At 31.4% G+C, this 6,506-nt stretch overlaps 1 long non-coding RNA gene across 1 annotated transcript; it reads left to right on the forward strand.

Moving 5' to 3' along the window:
* Window positions 1-2,807: 2,807 nt before the first annotated feature.
* LOC107848716 lies at window positions 2,808-5,191 on the forward strand. The gene is made up of 2 exons (XR_007046578.1): window positions 2,808-2,989; window positions 3,662-5,191. It is a non-coding gene; the product is annotated as an uncharacterized LOC107848716 (long non-coding RNA).
* Window positions 5,192-6,506: the final 1,315 nt, after the last annotated feature.

The raw sequence follows: 6,506 nt of genomic DNA on the forward strand, positions 1-6,506 counted from the left end.
AAAATGTAATGGATTTTGAAGTCCTAAATATTGGAAATTTATTAAATAATGACTCTGTCCAATATGAAATCTAACTTAAAAGGCAAAAAAAGTGAACGACATTTCGCTAAGGGTCTCCATGCTTTTAATTATATATAGATTACAATACCATTAAGGCAGAATTCTTATTGTATTCCTAATTTAACCTTCTATGTTTCTGCTAACTTCACTAATAAAAAGAAATGTTTCTGATTAAGGCAGAATTCTTATTGTATTCCTTATTTAAGCATCTATGTTTCTAATAACTTTAACCAATAAAAAAAATATTTTTGAACTTTCTATTTCTTTTGAAGATAAAAGCAGGGGATGTTCGTGTCTTGGCAAGCACATTGTTTACTTTAGTAAGGAAAGAATGGTCTTCAAAAATACAACTGCAAGCCTACAAGATGTTGCAGGTTACATTATGATAACTCTGCATTTAGATCTTAGCTTCTTATCCTTAGTTAAGTCACCCAAATAGCTGAGATTCTTTTTAACTTATCTTTCTTCACAGTGTTCGGCCAGTAACATTGTTCACTAATGCCTTCATTCAGAATTTGACACAAATTTACAAAGTTACACTTTCAAATTTCTATTGTTCAAGGAAAGGGAGAAAGACTAGTAATTTGCTTTTGGTTTCAGTACAGAAGTGAATAAATAAGGTTTTTAAGGCTCCACTATGCCCTCTCCCCCACTTTGCACTCATGATATCCTTTTTCAGAAGATTTGAGCCAACCTATCTTTAGAAAGATAAAAAGATTAGCTGCTGGGGAAAACATATTGTCCTGTCCTAAATGGGCATGAAATACTTAACAAAACTCCAAAATCTGTAAGAAAATAGTTGAGCTTCTTTGCGTCAATATTTTTTGTGGTTGACTTCTACACAGAAGGCATGATACTTAGCTATATAAGGGATTTGAAAGTTCAAGTCAAGTTTCCTTTACGCTCTTTTATTTAAATTTCATACAAGTCCACTCTATGATGCAACTGTTTTCAGTGTTTCCTGAATGGCTTAAACATTGAGCTCTTACCTATTTCTCAAATTTTATTAATTTTACAACATTTGGTGTGGTTGCGATGGGATGAATTGAACCCCGATGAGCGAAGAAACTTTGCAAGTGTAGCTGTTGATTTGATGTCTGAAATTACAAATTCAGGTGAAGAATAGGCTTTCAAAAGTTACACGTTAGCTCTTGTTGCCAAGGTATTTATGTTGTTTCTTTCTCTTTTTATTCTTGTTTAAGATTTGATCACTTCATCTGATAAATTTATAGTTCTTAGGCCTGTGCAATTGTATGTGTTTCAGATAGCCAGGAGAGAAGGTTTAAGTTTGTGGCAGGAGCTTTTTCCAACTCTTGTATCTGTTTCTAATAAGGGCCCTGCACAAGTAAGTTTTCGTCTTTCTCCTCTTCAGTTCTGTAGTATTTCTTTTTACACTTATTTGAGGTATTTTTTCAGGAACACTGTGATAGTAGTTTTATGGGAAAATTATCCAATGATGGAAACACATTCATTAGTAAATATCCACGTTAATTGGCATGTTTGGAATAAAATTTCCTTTTGTTAGTTAAATTCAATTTACTGGTGATTTTGTGGTGCTAATTTGTGACAGTATGTTACCACATGACTTCTCTACATCCTTTTAGAAGTTTCCTCACATCAATTATTTGGATCTCTATCTATACCCCCATCCTAACCCTTTTCTTATCAAGCGTTACCATGATATCTTAATCTTGAACCTTGAATAATAACAGCAAACACAGTATTTGTAACAAATAGTAAACTACGAAGTTAATATGCTTTTTTCAAGACATAAAGTCTATTTGGATGATGGTCACACTAATACACATAAGATATTTTAGTACAGTATAATATGGGTCGAGACTACAGTGGCTCGAGCTTTTGTTCTTAGTGGTCTATCTGGTGCACATTATGGTTTGTCTGGCTTTTGGATTGCAAATAGGAAAATGTAACAGTTCACTGTTTGCACCCTTCAATTTAGTTATTTAACCATTCTCTTTCCCATTTGTCAAGGTTTAAAAGGTTATTTACTTATTTTTATTAAAAGTATATCTTTCCACGTTTCGGACATCCGACTACTTCATTGGTATGCTACTGCTACAGTTTCAAATATGCTTCTAAAATTGAAATATATTCATGTCTTTTCTTTTGGGTTGCACTCTCTTGGTCATTCCCTCCATCTGTATTTTCTGCATTGATTTGTTTTGCATGCCACCTGAATTTCCAGATATATTTTGCTTGTCAAGACATCGACTGGTGATATATCTATATCTATATCACGAACACACACACACACTCTCTCTCTCTCTCTCTATATATATATTCTACTATTTGTTTTATATATATAGAATAGAAAATATAGAAATAGAATAGTAGAAAATACGAATAGTAGGATATAGGAAAGACAGAAAAGAGTGTTGATAACAAACAAGGGTAGATTTGTAATTTTATATCTATCTTAAATAATTAAGGATATTTTGGATATTTTACATAGAAAAAAATCTACTCATTCTCTCTAGCACATGTGAATATCTTGTGGCTATGGTTGACCCACATGTGTGCATTTTTTCCACCACATGAATGTTAAACAATATTTCAACAATTACCGATACTTCTAGAATTAAAAAATATTAAATTAATTATTGTACCTTCTAGATTTGACAACTTCTAGAACAGATTAGACAAATAAATAGACAATCTCCTTCAGATTGCTCATTAACTCTTGCATGTACTTCATAATTTTTTCCTTATTACTTTAATTGGTTAAACAAAAATATTAGGTTTACTTTCTATATAGAAGAGGGAGTAAAGAAACGATTAAGGGAAAAATAGTCTTTTTATCTCAATAATAAAAGATTCTAGAATATTCTGCAATCTGCTCTTCAAACTACTTTGTTGCCACTTTCCATTACATTTTTAGTTTTGGCTTGCTCTTCTCTTCCAATATCAGGTAAGTTTTCTCTTGATTTTTTCTTTAATCTTCTTCATTTTTTTTTTAATTTCTCAACATGTAGAGAAGTGAAGAGTTCCAGAAAGTTTGTTATGCGTGAATGTAGTTGTGATATTGAGGTATATAAGGATGAACAAACATATTATTGAATCTATTTTCTGTATCTGTTTTTCCTGTTTTCTGGTAGATTTTCTTCTTCTTATCCTATTTTTATATGTTTCAAGTTGATTTTATTTTAAAAAAAAATCTATAGTCGCTTGAGAGCAACGACTTTATTATAGGCTTTTTCCCTACATGTGTTTGAGAAAATTCCTCAACAAATCTGGCTTAAGAATCTAAAACATAAGTACATGATTTCACAAGTTCTATGTTTCAAAAAGGAAGTTGGTAGTTAGTCTGGAAATACATGGGACTAATCAGTACATTTAATTTGTTATATGTCGAATATCATTCACTTAATAGAAAAAGATTGTATTTTAATGTTCTAACTTATTAAGCATCTAACCAATTCTAAATACATGAACTTTTACATAGGAGGTGATTATAAGTGTATTAACTCCACAGAGGTGATTAATTGTTCCTAGATTGTACATCATAGAACTGATTATTTATGTAGTACGACTATTTGGTACAGTTAGCTTATTCTAATTTTTTCCTTTACTCTTCTTACAGTTAAATAGAGGTGATGAATGATTTTTAGAACTTCAACCATATGAGTGTGTAAAGATCCCACCACAAAAAATTGACATAAATCAAGGGACAGTGGGGAAGTGTAGATAACTAAGCTTGAATTTGGTGTTATTAATAATTATAACAGCAACAAAGCCTGAAAACCCCAATTTGAGGAGGGTCGAGTGTAAGACCTTACTTCTACCTCGTGTTCTTTATAATTGACTAGACTTATCGGGCTCATACAATTTGTAAGAGGTATGACATTTCAATGAAGTATAAAGGATAAGCTAGCTCTCAGTAGGTTACATTATAAAATGATATGATAAATTCACCTATTTGGTGTGATATACTGTATGATATGAATATTTGTGCCTTTTCATCGATTTTAGCTTCGATATACCAGTGTTTCAGGTTTTTACCCTTACCATTCACCTTCTTCTTTTGGATTTTGGCATTCAAGTGTTGTAGCTTTATAGTGATCTCTATCAAGTCGTGATCCCACTGTCTATTCTCCAAAAAGAGAAAATGACATTTTTTTTGTTTCTCTGTATCTTCCTTAAGCTGAATAAAAAAGTAGTATTTCTACTGTTGCTTCAGAAATAGGTAGCTTTGTTGCTAACTAAGCTTTCTCAATGTCCACAATGTTCTATTTCTGCTTATCAGATTGACTTCTTCAAAAAAATTCATTTTGAAGGTTAATATGAATCAATATGATTCCAAGTTCTCCCTTCTCTCCTCCATCATGCATTTACATCTCTGATTTAAAAATATTTCATTAACTTGCCCTATACTGGTTCTTGTTTATTTTACTTACTATATAAGTGGAAGAGGGTATATAATACCGATTTTATATTCAGACAATTTGCAATCTTTTGTTGTTGTGCTAGGAAAAGATGGTGTTTACAAAATTCACATAGGAGACATAGTGTGTCAATGTTATGAGAACTTTTATAATATTTCATTTATGTTGTGCTCTCAAAGAGATACGGAACCAAAGTTTTTAAAAAATATAACAAACTACGATATTTCTATTGTGGATGGTCTTTGGCAGTATGAAATTGTTCCCTTCTCACATTTAAGATGATCCAATACTTTCATAGACTTCACATCAAAAATGGTAACATGGGTAGAAGAGATGGTACCACTTTAGAAGGATTACAATGCTATTATTTGTGCACAAGATGTAATATTCCACTGATGTGCCAAGGAAAAATGAATAGTAAGATTGACGTTATGTGCCATTAAAAATTATTTTTTCAAAATATTATTTTAGATCAATGATCTGGAAATCATTGTGCATTCCCTTATTCAAATGTATTCTAATTATTTTTATTAATTTAATTATTTTCAAGAGCCGGAAGCTTGGTGAAGATGATCATAGATGAAGCAAGACAATTGTAGACACAATATTACTTATGATTTTTTGATCTCATACTGTTATTTTCTGTCAAATTTTTCTGACTTGTTTGCTGTGTAGGTTCTAATCTTATTGCAGGCAATAATTTACGATTTTGATGATTGTTGTATTTCTATGCTCTTCTCATGCTCCTTATGTTTGGTATTTTTCGATTTTGAGTAATATATTTTATAATTTTTTTACAAAGTGTCGAATTTATATTTTTCAAAGTTAGTCTACTCAAGGTTTGTCGATCAGAATCGTGTTTTTTTTAAAATTCTTATGGGTAGAATACTGTGGTTAAAAATTTAAAATCTTATTGCAAGAAAGAACATTGTCATTGAGCTTGTATGTGGAGTAAAAATCGTATCGTACAAGATAATGCTGATGGAGGAAAAAGCGTTGTGAACTATCCCAATTTAAATACATCCATTTCTTGAATCTCAATATAAGTCAAAACAATCATTTTCTTTTGTTTATTATCTGGTTTGTAGCAATGATGAGGAATGTGAAGAAGAAAGAATTTTCATATTTACTATGTCTTGATTCAGTAAATAAAAAAAAATATGAAAGAGGTATCTGTAATAAAATATATGTCATATCAAGTGAAGTGTACTTTCAACTGCAACAACACATGGCATCAATTGTAGCCCCAGCCCAATGGTCTTTGAAGCCTTACCAGGGCTAATTCCCTTTCTTTGAGATAAGACTGACCAGAAAATTTTCCTGTCAAGTGGTTGTGTGATATATTTTGGTGGAAAGCATTGAATTTTCAACTCTCAAAAGGATGCCTGCATCATTCTTCAATGTGGAGAAATACAGAGTTGTTGTCTTGCATTGAGCTGAAGCCTTATAAAAACTTACCAAGGTGGAGATAAGACTATCAAGAGATGAGAAACTTTAGAACTTAGTTTTCACATATATTGTTTAATATATAAGTAAAAAGTATACATTAGATTCAATGTATATGTGAACTTAAAACATTTGTTCAAATAGAAACTTGTGTGCATTAGTATAGTTTTATATGTACAATAAAGTTAAAGTAGAACTGAAAAAATACTACAGCAGAAGAATCTTGCAGGTTGCAAAATCAATTGATGTATATTGTTTTTCTCTTGGCCTTTTGATCCAAATAGTGGTTCCATTTCATCGTTATTACTGAATTGGATGTTATTGAATTAAATAGTTTGGTTTCTTTTGCGTCGAAGCTATTGACGCTATTAGTTCACTACGATATCAATGCGAGTTGCAATGTTGGGCCCGTGCTAAGCACGGGCATGAGTATCTAGTAGATAATTATATTTGACAACAACTATCCCATTTTACTTGTACACTCCAACGTCAAAGGGAAGTTCTATCATCTATGTTCATTCAATAGGCGAGAACAACAACAACAATAAATCAAGGAAATTTTAAGAATGAGATTTGAAAAGAATGATGATGTGTAAA

Source organism: Capsicum annuum, chromosome 11 (assembly GCF_002878395.1).
Source record: "Capsicum annuum cultivar UCD-10X-F1 chromosome 11, UCD10Xv1.1, whole genome shotgun sequence".
NCBI classification, from domain to species: Eukaryota; Viridiplantae; Streptophyta; class Magnoliopsida; order Solanales; family Solanaceae; genus Capsicum; species Capsicum annuum.